This window comes from Hirundo rustica, chromosome 5 (assembly GCF_015227805.2).
Source record: "Hirundo rustica isolate bHirRus1 chromosome 5, bHirRus1.pri.v3, whole genome shotgun sequence".
NCBI lineage: Eukaryota > Metazoa > Chordata > Aves > Passeriformes > Hirundinidae > Hirundo > Hirundo rustica.
In genome coordinates, this window is record NC_053454.1 from 23,421,827 (window position 1) to 23,436,968 (window position 15,142).

Here is a 15,142-nt window from a genome sequence, read left to right on the forward strand (position 1 = left end):
TCCAGAGAAGTCACTCTGAAACATTCCCCTGCATTTAACTACGCCTCTGCTTGGTGACACCAGCTCAAAAATGCATCTCCTGTGTACTCACCATGCTTCAGGCTGACTAAGGTCTAGGGAGGCAGTCACTGTAGCCAGCTAATTCCTTTTTGTACTTACCAAGTGATTCCCAGCGTGACTCCCTGACCTTTGCTACTGCATCCTCACAAAACACACCATGACAGAACCATCTCTATTCATCCCATGTTCGATGACTAGAGAGCTCCAGACTGGAGCTCAGAAACAGCAGGAGCAACAGGTAGATCAAGAACTGAAAGTGGCACCCAGAAGCTTTTTTTTTTTTTTTTAAGGAAGATAGATATATATATATACACACACCTCCATATGTCTACTTACACTTTGATCCAAAACACGCAAGCCACCAGCAGCCACCACACAGTGAAGGAAACGGTTGCTTTTAGATGCTGATACCCTACTTCAGAGCAAGAACAGTCCCAAAGACAAGAATCAAGAGTAGTTTGGACTGCACAGTGGGACCTCACACCTTTGTTTTTTGTTTTAAACATCAATGCTTTGTTTTGTGAAAACACAGACCAATTTTCATCACAACAATGACAGGAATCCAGAGCATTAGCATCCTTCCCACTAAGAGATAAGGCGAATCACCCTGTGTGACCCTACCCAAAATAACACACTGTTGAGCTATGGTACACTGGGCAGGTCCAACCACGGTGACACTGTCTCGCTCTGTCCAAGCAGAGCCAGCTTAACCCAGCTGCAGATGGCTGCTGGCCTCCCAGCGTCACAGCAGGAGAAAGGTCACCACCACAGCAACACAACAGTCTGGACGGAATCTCCCTGCTTTCAGCCCTTGCTCCAGACTTCACCATCACAGTTTCCTTCACTAACTGAAAGATATGTCAGTAAAGTGTCTTTAGCAATTCACCATCATACACACATGTTCCAAATAGAGGGAGGGGGAAAACCCATTCGGTTCATTCAATTACAAGCCAGCCTCCTGCTACTCACAATACTGCAGTGGTACTCCCATACAAGGGTACTTGCTTTTGAACACCAGAGATGATGGAGGAAAAAAACCCCACAAATCAATGACACTTCTTCTGCACCGATAGTAAGCACAAAACAGAGATCAGCATAAGAGAAAACACTGTAACATGCATTAAAAAACCCCCCCAAACAAAACAAAAACAAAACAAAAAAACAAAAACAAACAAACAAAACCACCAAAAAACCCACCAAAAAACCCCACTAAACCCCCCCCAAAACCAAATCACAAACAGAAAAAATGGACTGAGTGGCCCAGTTGTCATCCTGGCCACCTTGAGGTTCTGCCATGCTGGCAGGTAGCACTGTAACCTACAGGGGCTGCTACTAAAGGAAATGCAGCCAGTGCAGAGCAAAATGCTCAGAAGAGCAAGGGAATAAGGAGGCAGGACTTTGGATGGCTTTTGCTCTAAATGTTTCTAAAAGGACTAAGTTATTTAAAACAACTGCCTATTCTTCCATTTGCAGCATGTTTTATCTAGCTTTCAGTTTGTTTTGATCAAGCTCATGCTCCTTCTGTTCAACCAAGTAATCCAACAACTCAGTATGTGAACCACTCAATATTCCCCTTAACATGGAGTTCATATGCCACTGATAACCAGTTCTTAGGATGCAGAAACACGGCAAAAATCCCTGTGCAGTTCCTGTGGCTCTACATAATAAAGGGCACAAAACTTTTCTAGAAAAATATCTCTAGTATCCAGCTACAATGAAAGGGGAGCATATCTACACAGTTTGATTGACACAGATATCAAATGTTTGGCCTCTATAAGTAAATAAGCAAAACAGAAAGACAAGAAAGTAACGTGAAATTAAAATAACCACAGAAAACCCAGGCTAGGACTAAACCCCCCCTCAATACCCCCAAATATGCCCACAACAAAACACAAAACCCAACGTGAACACAGGTATTGATAAGGAATGACATAAGAACATTTTGCTGCACTGTCCTGTAAGTGTTCGGATTTTAAGGTCATGCGTAACTGTTCACAGTTTCTCAAGGAAAGAGGAATCAGATGGCAATCATAGTGCCTCTCTGTTTGTGCTGACTCCTAAGGAAAAAGCAACTAAAAAATTAAAAGCACCATAAAACTGTTATTTATTAGCATTAGAAATAGCACCATTATTTATTAGCCTGAGGCATCTTTAAAGCGTAACTATTCCACTTTTTTGAAGCAATTCCATCAGCAGTCCTGTAGGACTGTAAGGTAGCTAGAAAGGAATATATACCCATTTGTAGGAAAGGGCTAGTTGGGAAATGCAGCAATGGCAGGGAAGCACACAGAGCTGAGATCCTCAGCACACTGCACAAGCCTGAGGTGCTTGGCCACCCCAAGGCACAAAGGGCAACAGGGAGCCTTCCTTCCTGTTTTCCCAGCACAAACCTCAACACTCAGGTATTATTTTCTATTATCAGATAAGAGCTGGCTTTTGGAAAGTTAAGAGTCTGACAGTTAATCAAGAAAATTCTCCCCAGAGAACAGACTGCTTACTTTCTGCAGGAATCACAAACACATCCGGCTGCTTCTGATATAAAAGTGATTACACAGCAACCCATGCCACTAACACTGCAGTCTAACACTTGAAGTTTCACTACAAGGCCATCACCACCAAAACTACCAGTTTATGCTGTCAAACAGCACCTTAAGAGCAATTTGCAGTAGTATTTTCTTTATATTAAATATTCAGAGCATAGAAATAAGTCAAAGGTGCACTTTGAAAAGGTAGTGAAGTACTTTTCTTCTAAAACCAGATTTCAAACAGATCATTGACAAGCAAGAAGACCTAGGGGTACGTTCTCCAAATATTTTGTTCAGAGGGTTACCACAAAAAATGCAAAAGGCCTCCAAAACCCCTACTTGAATCTAGCCAGAAATGCATACCACACAAGCACAGTCCCTGCACTAAGAAAGCAGCCTATGGGGTGGTTTTGTTTATGCACCGATTAGGCTGTTGAAAGTATTCCGAGGTACCCCACCTACCAGAGTGCATTCCTCAGGGTGTGTAAAAACACAAAGCTCCTCTTTTTCACTGAAGATCGCTACAACTGTAACAGAGAACAGATTGTTTCCTAACATCTTTTACACAACCCTGTTTGCGTTCCTGCAATTCAACACATTATTCCCAGCATTTAACTTCCTCCTCATCTTAATCCCTTAAATTTGATGAATATATCAGCATTATTCTCCTCACAGAAACCCAAAGCCAATATGGGTTTTTATAAAACAGTGAGGCTTAAAGACCTTCAGCTATAGTGCTACCAAAATTTTTTTGTAGAGTCCAAGTGCTGCTGTTTAGATATAACTTTACTCACATTACAAAGTAAAGATGCAAAGGACAAAATGCCTGGACATGTGACTGGTGTTGCAAGTGATGACTATTTTTCTTTAATCTATAAAGCCTTTTCTCTTAACTACAGTCTTGTACATGTAAAACCAAGAGTAATATACGTGTACAAGAGTACACTAGGAACATCAGCAATGCTGCCTCCAAAGCAGAGATCCGTCCCTGAGATGGCACCAGCCCAAACTGCCAAGGCTGCACGCTGCTGCCCAGGCTCAGGCACATTGCTTCTGGTCCTGAGCCAGATGGCATGAAACCAGCTCACATCCCCTCCACAGCCACAGCACATTTATGTGCAATGCAGATAATCCTTCTGCAACAACCAAGTGTGGAAGGTGGGGGAGACATGACGCTATTCACTACAAGAAAAATTCCAACAACGCTTGGCCGAACAAGACAGCAAATTTGCCTCCATTACTGCATTTGTATCTTGCCATAAACACCACTATCTAAAGCCACCTTGCTTCCAAGCTTTAAACTCAACAAACAAAACCTGCTTGAGGAATTGTACTCATTTACATATCAAATACTAACAACCATTTCACTGTTTTAACCCTTTTCTTATTCCTTCGCTGATGTTAAAACTTGGGTTTCATTTTCTTACTTTCCCATGTTTTTGCTGCACGCTGGCTACAATTTGGTAGAAACATCCCACCCTAAGATTGTAAGCTGTGTGTTTGGAGAGGTGCTGGAAGTGGATGCTGTCTGTCTGGATCAAAGTAAAGCCTTTGATCACATTTTCCACAGCATTCTCCTAGAGAAACTGGCTGATCATTGCTTGGTTGGGTGCACCGCTCTTCAGATAGAAAACTGGCCAGGCCCAGAGAGTGGTGATGAGTTACATCCAGATGATAGCCAGTCACAAGCTCTGACCCAGAGCCTTGTCAATGACCTGGACAAGTAGATGAAGTGCATTTGCAGACAGTCTGCATACAACACAGGTTGGGTGGGCTTATTGATCTGCTGGGGGACACAAAGGCTTTCATAGGAGGAACTGGACAGGCTGGATCAACAGCCCAAGGCCAACTGCATGAGGTTCTACAAGGCCAAATGCTGGGTCGGGCAACTGGGTCACAGTGACCTCCTGCAGCACAACAGGCTGGGGGCAGAGCAGCTGGAACGTGGCCCAGTGGAAAAGGCCCTGGGGGTGCCGGTCAACAGCGGCTGAGCACGAGCCAGGCTGTGCCCAGGTGGCCAAGAAGGCCAATGGCATCCTGGCCTGTGCCAGCAGTGTGGCTAGAAACACACCAGAAACATCAGAAACAGGGCAGCCATTGTCCTGTCATCAGCACTGGTGAGGCTGCAATTCCAGTACTGTGCTCAGTTTTGGGCCCTTCATTACAGGAAAAACCGTAAGAGACGCTGAAGCATATCCAGTCAAGAGCAGAAAAGCTAGCAGAGTCTGGAGCGCGTGAGGGAGCTGTGGTTGTTTAATCTGGAGAAAAGGAGGCTCATGGGGGCTGTCCTACTCTCTACAAGAGAGCCACAGTTGAAAGGAGGCTGCAGCCAGGTGGGGGTCAGGCTCTTCTCCCAAGTAACAAGTCATTTGACACAGGGCAACAGCCTCAAGTTGCGCAAAGCAGATTTATACCGCGTATTAGGAAATATTTCTTCACTGAAAGGGTTGTTGAGCCTCAGAACAGGCTGCCCAGGGAAGTGATGGAACCACCGTCCCTCGAGGCATTTAAGAGACATGTAGCTGTGGTTCTTAGAAGTAGGGTTTGGTGGTACACTTGACAGTGCTAAGTTAACAGCCAGACTGGATGTTCTTGGGGTCCTCTTCCAACCTAAATGATTTTATGATAATGGGTACCATCAGCATGCAGAAAGCAAATAAGAGCTGGAAAATATTTGACCTGTGAGTACAGGATTATTGACTAATGCTCAAACACAATTTGAAAGCACAATTTGATCTCCACAGTTATGCTTGCATGAGGAACACCAAGACAGCATTCACACACACTACCTCAAATGAATATACACTCTATTATCTGGTCCAATCTTCCAATTGTTCCTCAAGTTATGTAATTTTTACAGAAAACTTGTCTTTATTTTCCTACACTCATGTTTTCCTCTCTCTATCTATATATATCTATATATGTATGCATCAAGATCTTAATATGTGAAGTACAGGCAGGCATAAAGGCACCTTTTTTTATAAAAACAAAACCAGAAACCTGAAGCTCTGAGCATTTTTATTAGAAACCAAAGTTATCATGACGATTTTTTAAGTGGTAATTTGTTACTGTCGCAATTATTTCCTTGCTTTCACGTTCCAGCTAAAATCAGCTGTGGAAACAACAGAAGAAAGGGTGGGTTTTTCAACACCATACATTTTAAGCCAGAACAGAAGCCGGAAGTTCTGGAAGTTTCACAGGAAAGCTGGTCAGTTTAGTTTTATTGCTGGAAGCTACCTCAACATTTCTTTTAACATTTGAATAGAGAACAGATACAAATCTCTGAAAATTAAGGTTCATGTGCAGCCAAATCAAAGCTACACATGAATGGGTGCTGTTATCAAATTGAATTCTAACCACCATCAAGCTCACCACATACACGGACTCTGGTGTGATGTTTTATTAAATAAAGTGATACAGCCTTTGTTTCTCAGGATAAGGACTATGCATTTTGAATTAAAATGAGACATTGTGGGCCATTAAAAATTAATACCGAACGATCACTTCAATGCTTCTGGGAAGTTATGACTGCTACACAGAAATACTTGGAAAGCTGTATTCGAAATCTTAAGTTTTTCCAGTCTTGTACTTCTAGTTAAGTCATAAAAATCAATTTTGGATGGAAGGTAGTGGAAGTCAGCTGGAAACCTGGGCTGAGTCCCCTCCTCACACAGTTTAGAGCAACCAAGAGAATGTGCCAGCTGCCCATTCATTTCACTGCATGTGGGACCCCCTTTCCACAAATTTGAACTACTGTAAGTTTTTACACCATGGAATCAAGCACAGAGTTTCATTACAACTTAGCTTTAACCCCAAACAGTCGCTATTTAAAAGTTAACAGGATGTACATGTGTACATAAAATGTGGACTAAAAAAAAGAAAAGAAAATAGAGTTCTCATGCTTGAGTCATTAGAGATTATATGTTTCTTGGCATAAAGCTAAATAAGGAGGGGGAAAAGAACAAGAACAGCTGGACCAGATCCAAGTTTTTAATGCCTCTAAAGCAACTGACATTTACTGGCCAAAGAAGAAAACACTGCAAGTAATTTCAGCCAAAATAAATTTTTTCTTCCTAATTCTAAAATAGCTGTAGTTACCACGGCAAGACTACCTTATCCACCCAAACTGTCCTCCATTCTTTGAATTAGTGCACTATGGCCACTAGTATCAATGTGGATCTGTTTTACAAAATTAATTCAATGCAAAAAGAACCTGTACTGGACTGCTCTGTGGATACCACTAGTAACTGCCATAGAAACCTGAAATCCTCCAAAGTAACATGGCCAACCACAACAGGCACACTGGTGTCTGAGAGCAGGTTTGTCAGTCAATAGTTCCTGATGCACTTTAAATGAAGTGTGCTTTGCACTGCCCACCCAACCAAGGAGGAAGCAAGGACTGCCACATGCACCTCCCCAGTCAGCGTGGGTTTGCCAAAGTAACCAGATGATGGGCAGGTGGTGAGATGCACACATACCAAGCCCTGGCTGGGAAACCAATTGCAAGAGTCAGTATAAGGGTTCAGTGTGCACAAGAGCAAAGAGTGGCACCCTAGCTCCCAATCCTTGTCTTTTGAAGTATCTCACAATGCTATGAACTGAAAGGAAGGTTGCAGCAGAGAGAGATAAAAGGTAGGAACCTCAGAAAATGACAGCTTCTGATGTAATCAGAAATGGACAGGACCAGAGAGAAATAAGTGACATTAATGGACAAGAAATAAAATACCAACAGATCTGAGCATTAACAAATGTGCATTAAATGCAAGCTTTTAACCAGCTATAAAACCTCACAGGATTTTTAATTGAATCATTAATTCTAACATCTAGAAAGGGACTTGAAAAAGCTCAGCAAAAGGTTCAAAATACAGCCACGGTTTAAAAAGCAGGACCTCAAATTTCACAGCTTTGCATACACAGAACTGAGATGAAGAGTAATGTTAGCCTAATTAATGTCTTCTAAAGGACACTAGTGCAGATTCCTTTATTGCAACATGCTGTGCTAGTCACTTCAAAAGGCACTGCTAAACCAGACAAGGCTACCTCCTTGATAAAGAGGTACCAAGTCTGGCTCTGTGAGTGGAAAAACCCTCTGGAAAATACACTGTCTTCTGAACAATCCAAATCTGCTGAAAGACACCCAAGTGCGATAAGACAAAAAACCATTTGGAAAAGGAAGCCTGGCAGTTTCTGCTTGCATATGCAAAAGAGTGTGAGTGTATATAAATACAAAAACTAATTCTGGCAGGAAGTCATGGAAGTCAAGAATAGAACATTTTATGTGGGTATCAGGACCAGGAGAATTGTTCCATCTACTCCAGGTTTATTACCAAGATTCATTTATCAACAATCTTAAAGGCACAGGTGTACCTCTAATCATGACATACCACAATAAAACAACAGTGGGTGAGATACCCATAAAACCCAGAGATGATTTTACTTTTTCCTCTGGAAATGTACAGCAGTGACCCCTCATGGACAGGGTATTGAAAATAGAGGGACACAGGGTCTGATCCACCCTGACAACCTCCCCCACTCTCAAACAGCACCTCTCAATCTGTCTGGCACAGATAGAGCTCATTCCACAGTGGGTCTGGCTCTGGAACCAGACAAAAGGAGCCCTACACAGGAGCAGTAGTACCTGCTGAAACTTGAACAGATTTTGATGGGAGAAAGGGTAGTTTTAGCCCGGACATAACTGGCCAGAGAAGTTGTAGATACTACATGCCTGTATGTAAATGTTCAAGGTCTGATTGGATGTGGCTTTGAGCAACCTGGTCTAGCAAAAAGTAAGATGTCCCTGCCCACAGCAGTGGGGTTTTTGGGCCAGGTGATCTTTAAAGGTCCCTTCCAATCCAATCCAAAACATCCAATGACTCCATGATTCCACCTGCCCTATAATGTCCTCTCTGCCTTTCCTAGCTACCACCCATACAAAGCCAACCTGTTTGAGAAAACAAGGGAGCACCAACTAAATAGTGCCAAGAGACAAAAAGATACAAGATACACAAAGACAACTATACAGAAAACCGTAAGGGCCTGCACACTGATTCTCATGCAAGCGGGAAGGACAGCTTCACACGAACAGTACACAAGGGTAACTCAGAGAAATGCTTAACTTCTGCAGAGCTGACTACTCCTCTCAAGAAGGAGAAATAGCTCTCCTTTTTAACGCTTTCTGATCTTAGACCTAGCATTTTCCATCTGGAGATTTGTCAGCCATCTATCCCAGCCACAGAGCTCCCCTCCTCCTCTTGTTGTTCCACACAAAATGCACACACCAGAACCCCCTCCATAAATTGTGCCAAGCTTAAATTGTTTCAGAAATTGCACACTCAGCATCTGGGAACGTACACATTTCTTAATTATCTTCTCAGTACTGCCTGTGCTGCTGAAGACTTTTCAACCCATTCACCTCAGGAAGCATATATTTAGCATGAGCCAAGATCTATTTTCTCGGAGAAAAAAATGTCTTAGCTTGAAGCTTAGATAAATCAGTGTTCCTAAGATTAAATTATCTTGTTGCCCTCAAAACAAGCCCAGATGAATTTCTTTCCAACTGAAAAAATAAGTTTAATGCCTTTTTCTGCCACTCTGTAAGCCAAAAAACTGTGATTCCATTTTTTTGGTGTTCAGAGTTAGTTAAGCGGTCCTTGGAGACCATCAAGATTTGTTACATCATCTTCCTTTCTATTCTAGGAAGGCAACCTGTAGTGTTGTCCAAGTCATTGCTCTTCCAGGATGTTAGCTCCTCCAGAGGGTAACCAACCTCTTCTAACTCATCCAAATCCTATCTTCGCCTCAGGGTCTCTGTTTAAAAGTCTCTTTGTCCCAAGACAGGGTCCCAGGAAAAGTAACCCATTCTAGGCTGCACAAGACCATTCACATTCACTCCCTACTGAAGGCCCAGACAGAAGATCAGGGCCAGATTCTCTCTCTCCTGATATCAGTATCATGAGATTAAGTCCTCATACATGAGGAAAGCCTCACCATACTTGGGCAAAATACTTGTAACTCAACAGTTACAGCCCAACTATCCACTAAACTGTGTTTTGATAAACCCCAGTGAGGTATGGAATATTCAGTAATGGAGCTACAGGAGTGCCATGCCAAGGATGGAGCTGCATACACACATAATCACTGTAAAATACTAACAGATATGTAGCTTGTAATTTCCTTCTTTTTTTCCTACCTGTTCCCACAGATGAGTGAAACACCAACACTTAACAAGTCTGCCTGGTTGAAAGATAGGACTGCCATCACCAAAGGAGATGCAACTGAAAATCCTCCACCATTCAAACTCATCAACTCCAGTCATAAAAAGCACATTTCACAGCTTGCTGCTCTGCTCTACATCCACCTTTGGGCTCTGGTAGATTTTACTCTCTGGGAGACCAATCACTTCACTTCAGGTAACAGCTTGTAGAAAAAGATGGCTTTTCCAGATCTATGAGCTTCACCTTCATATTGAAGGTGACCACTTAAGATTAAAGCAAAATAAAGACTTGAAGGGAGCAGTGCATATATCAAGAGACCAGTTCCCAACAGCTATCTGTACTCAAACATACAATGGAGATGCTCATCACATAAGCCTATGATTAATGGTCCTGATTAAAATAGGAATTCAATTTCAATTCTTCCAGAATAGCCAGAGGCCTTTTGGTATTTTCAGGATGTAATTTTGGTGTCTGGACCTTTACACAGTCTGAAACAAAGAAGAAGCACTTGCAAAAGAAAGATAAGGAAGTATGTCATGTATAGTCTGAGCACAAAATCTATGCTTCATTTACAATGAAGGGATGTTTCTGCAAAAAGCAAAGTGATGCAAAAACAGGCAAGAAACCAACTGGAAAATATAGGTGACTTCTGTGGCAAATTGTACATCACTGCATACAACATTTCACTGTGGGCAGCACACCAGGACAGAAGGCAATAGAAAAAAAAGAAAAGGAGGTGGGGAAAAATGGGGGGGGAAAGCACTCTAAAATGAGAATATTTTGACTTTCCTGAGATCCCACCCACTGCAAGGACTCAAAGACCCAGGCCAAACATACTCCACTGAGGAGCTTTGTCAGTCCTTTCCAGAAACAGTGTGGAAGTTTCCTCTCTCCATTATACTGGAGCGTAAGTCCCCCTTACACAGCAACCCCTCTGCAGGTCAAGTGGAGCAAACTGGAATCACTAACACCCTTGCATGAAGATGTCAGAGCCCAACATCTCAGAAGAAAGCCCCAGCCATGAGGCAGCTGTCTTCCGCAGATGCTAAGAGCCATATGCTAACCCAGTAAGTTAAAACCAGATTACTTTTCCCAACCGTTCATTCCAACACACTTTGTTCAATGGAAAGAGAATTAAAACCTAGAGAACTTGTTGTATTCATTAATCTCTGCAGACTCACTGCAATCATAATTGGGCAGCCTAACTGCTCAGAAGATTATGCCAGTGATTCAATTGCACTGCAATACAAACAAAAATATCTGCAAAAAGTGGGCTGCAAAGTACTAAATATAAAGACTTACTGAAGTTATACATTCGTGCATCATTGCCCTTTCTAATAGAGTTTGGAAAATTGAAGGCAACAGACTATTATATATCATGTGCTATTATTTCCGTAAGTGCCTAAATTACAGAGATTTGGGAGATACTAGTTACATGCTTATTAAAAAGTCATTTATTTCATCATATAACACACAGGCCTCTTTCAAGATTGAAAAAGGAAACATGAAAGCGACATCTGAATGGCAAGTCTCAATCAAAAATTATTTCTGCTGCCATAACAACAGCTTTTCCCTCCGGATTTTGGGTTCCCCTCTCACACTGAGCTCAGCAAGAGGAGAATTTCTGAACTCTAATTCATGCTCTTCAAATTTATCTTCTTCCAAAAAAAAAAGTGCACTGAGTACAAACTGTGACAGGAGTTCACAACTTCTCAGAACACTGTATAAAACTGTTCATACCACTTAAGTACAAAGTTAGAGGACCTGAATAAATCAGGTTTAGACTAAATGTTTAGACTAGAGGCTCTTGTGGGCAAGGGGGAGGTAAACATCCACACCAGATAGAGCAGAGATACAGAAACCATTATTTTAGAAGAAGAGTGCAAAGGACACCCTCAAATGTGCAAAGGACATTTAGATGTAGAGAAATGACCAAATTAGCCTTTGCAGCACTTGTGATGGAAGCCTTGGCTCACCTTGCACAGAGAGGGATGAAGATGCTGAGTAGCTGTCAATTGTATGTCCCTTAATGAAGCCCTGGTGATATTTCACACCCAGCTATGGCTTTTTGGTTTTCTTCCTTGTTCTTTTCACCCAGTGCTTAATTGATTACAGCTTGGCTACCACTGGAATTTGTTCAGCTTCACAGTACACTGGCCAGGGAACTCCACAGAGGGGCTGCAGCAGTGCCAGTGGCCATAGGGAGCAGTCAGCCCCCAGCATCCCACCAGCCCCTCCTTCAGCAGGGGAATGGGGACAAGGAGTGATGCCCGGGCACAAAGGGTCTCCAGGTCAGCTGACCTCTGGCACTCTGGAATCAGCTGCTCCTCAATAAAGTTTTTCCTACCCTGTGAACACTAACTTCCAAACCTCAAATTCAGAGTTTCATGAGTCTAGCTTTTCAGAAGGCGTTTAATATCAGAAATGGTTTTCTAAGCACTCCCTCCCTTCCGCCTCAAAGGATTTCACACAGCTTCAGGGAGACAGACGAAAGCTTCCTCTCAGAATTTAAATATAAATTCATCTTCAAAACAGGCTTAATTCCCAAACTGCAGTTTGTTTTATGTGAAGGGATTTGTCTTTATCATAGAAACCACAGCTGTTAAAACAGTGTCTGATAGTACTTTTCTCCAATCATCACTATTCAATGATTAACCACAGTGTATATCTTCTATCTTAACTGTCAAAAAGAAGCTCCAAACTACTAAGTTACACAACTTCTACTCGAGTTAAGAAGGCTGTTACCATCCTCACAGAGACACATCAACTGCAACTGCCCCAACACTGCACAACACTGAAGTCACATAAGCAACATCTTTCCCAAATTGTTCTTTTAATCATTCAACATGTGTGTACTCAGCTAGAAACACCAAGCAGAACGCAACCCTCCTCCACAACAAGCTTTTACAACCAAGGATGCCACACACTGTTTTTGTAATAGTAAGAGATAGTACCAAGCTAGATTGTAACTGGCTGCAGTGAGATGCCTGTTATGCTTCTTTTGACTTCTCCACATATTCTTTTCATCTGTGCTTGGTGATGTGGGCTTGAAGCTCTTGAAAGAGCATGAATCTAAAACCACACACTACATTTAGTTTGAATGGGTCTTTGAAGGTTTTCAACAGATTTCTTTTGGATTCAACAGCAAGCTTTTGAAAGAGCTAACAGCAGCACCCTTGTATCCCTGTAGATGGGATGGCTGACCTCACATCTAATCCCCAAACCTTCACTTTATAACCTCCTCCAGCTTCTCTGCCTCTCTGCCTCAAATCTTCAGAAGTGCAGGGAGTCTGGAAAGAAATGGAACAGAGAAAAAGAAAACAAATGAAATTTTTAGCCTTTTGTTTCAACCTCTCTTAAATGAATTTTTAAGTTCATTTAAAATGAAGAGTGCAGTTTTCAATGCACAAAAATAAATTAAAAAAAAAAAAAGAACTTTTACAATGAGAAAGGAGTTGGAACAGAATACCTCAATATTAATGGTATTAACAGCTGAACAGGAAGTTCATGAAAGGTATCCTTAGCCATGAACACTTTGTGGTTTTCATTGAAATGTACTGATGTATCACAACTTTGGCTGAACTTCTAACTACACATACCTCAGGGCATTAGATAACTTCAGAAAGAAGTCCTCTTTTTACTCAAAAACACACCAAACCTTAAATTTTTAAGAAAGTCTCCTCATTCTAACTTAAAACCACCACAGCAACAGGGAAAACTTCTCCATTACAATGCTGCCTCTTGTGTTGCCATTGAGCTGGTGGGCTTTCCCTACCTCGGTGGCAAAAAAGATCCATGCTGGGAGAAGAGGATAATGAAACATGTACGTAACGTCAGTCAGGGTCTAGACAGTGACTTTTTATGAAACCTTTCTTGTTTCCATGCTGTGGTAAGGCCAGATTGATAAAAGGTGTTGAATTGCAGCTAAAGGCACTCCGGAAAAACAAAACACTGCAGCAACAGGAGTCGAGCCAAACACAACTGGATGTGTTTGCAAACCCTGGCAGGAGCATAATGACCATTGTAAAATGTAGCTGTCCTGACAAGGCTAAGGAAAAATACTCCCAAGCACACGCTATTCAAAGCCTGGAACAGCTTAGGCTGCCAGGCTGCTAATTCCTGCTGTTTATAAGTTCTTAAACAATCTGTTGACTATTTATTCAAGGAGAAATAGCTTGGCACTCAAAGTCTTTTCTTCACACAACCATCAATAAAAGAAGAGTTGACCTGCAAGTAAACCAACAAACAGTCAGATGAATTTCCCTCCTGCCAACTCTTGGATGTCCCACAATCCCTGTAGATGAATGTACCATGCTAGTTATCCTTTACATGACCGAACACTAGATTGCAGCTGGCACTTTGAACACCAGTGCTAAGAAACCAGGTGGAAAAATTTCCCCAGGGACTATGGAAAGCAATGCCTTAAGGGCAGCTATATCTCAAATCTGACTCAGTAAGAAAAGACAGATGTGTAACTATTTTATTACCAACTGAACAACATTACTCAAGCCACCTCCCTCCACTTTTTCCCTCAAAACACATAAGCAGAGTTACCAAGTATTTGAAGTATGTAGGAATCCTTACATAAACTAGACAGTAAATGTGTTAAATTCCCCAGCACTGCCAACGTAGATCCTTTTGTAATTAAGCACAAAGCAGTTATGCAGGAACTGAAGGCAGGCACCTTCATGGCAGATACACATTCATCACTCCTTTGTTCTGATGTCTTGCAACACAAATCATTTATTGGTAGCTAAATACTATGTTTCCATATAATTTTAAAATTGTTCCACCATAGAGTGTTTTCCTCAATAAAATGCTTTCCGCTACCAACACTAAAAACACTACTTGAGTCAGGCAGCTTAAAATGACCAGGGAGGCTTAATAGAGAATGAGGTGAATTTAACAGCAACCTTTAATTTTTTGCTTGGGGAAGGGGGGGAAATTAGAACTCATCAGCGACACTGAACTTTCCTATCCATTTTGACCTGGAGGAAAGTTTTACAGCAGGAAAGTGTTTGTTAATCTTTATTTCTGGTCACCCAGGGACATGAGAAATGCTACTACTGGTTACCCATCGGGGATGGTGGTGTTCTGCCCTAATTGCAGTTAAAAGGTACATCTGTACAGAGAAACCTCAAATAACACTGCAAGTTTACATCTGCCTTGGCAGGGAGCAAAACATAAAAAGGGAAACAGGGAGAGATGTTTGTGGTCCAACCCACCACAGCAGACTGAAATATCAAACAACACATATGCTTACAGCTCCTCTGCTCTGCGCCACAGCTTTTCCCTGACCTTACTCCCGTTGCATCATGTACAAAACCTATTAGTAATTGCCTG

At 41.9% G+C, this 15,142-nt stretch overlaps 1 protein-coding gene across 15 annotated transcripts in view; it reads right to left on the reverse strand.

Moving 5' to 3' along the window:
• The window catches only part of APBB2 (amyloid beta precursor protein binding family B member 2), a 170,867-nt gene that overhangs the window by 140,401 nt on the left and 15,324 nt on the right, over positions 1 to 15,142 (reverse strand). The window contains exon 1 of one of the 15 annotated variants that reach the window (XM_058420584.1): positions 13,038 to 13,056. The exons of 13 other annotated variants lie outside the window; for them this stretch is intronic. The gene's annotated coding sequence lies outside the window, so the exon portion shown is untranslated. One more of the 15 variants, XM_058420583.1, reaches the window with a different exon arrangement.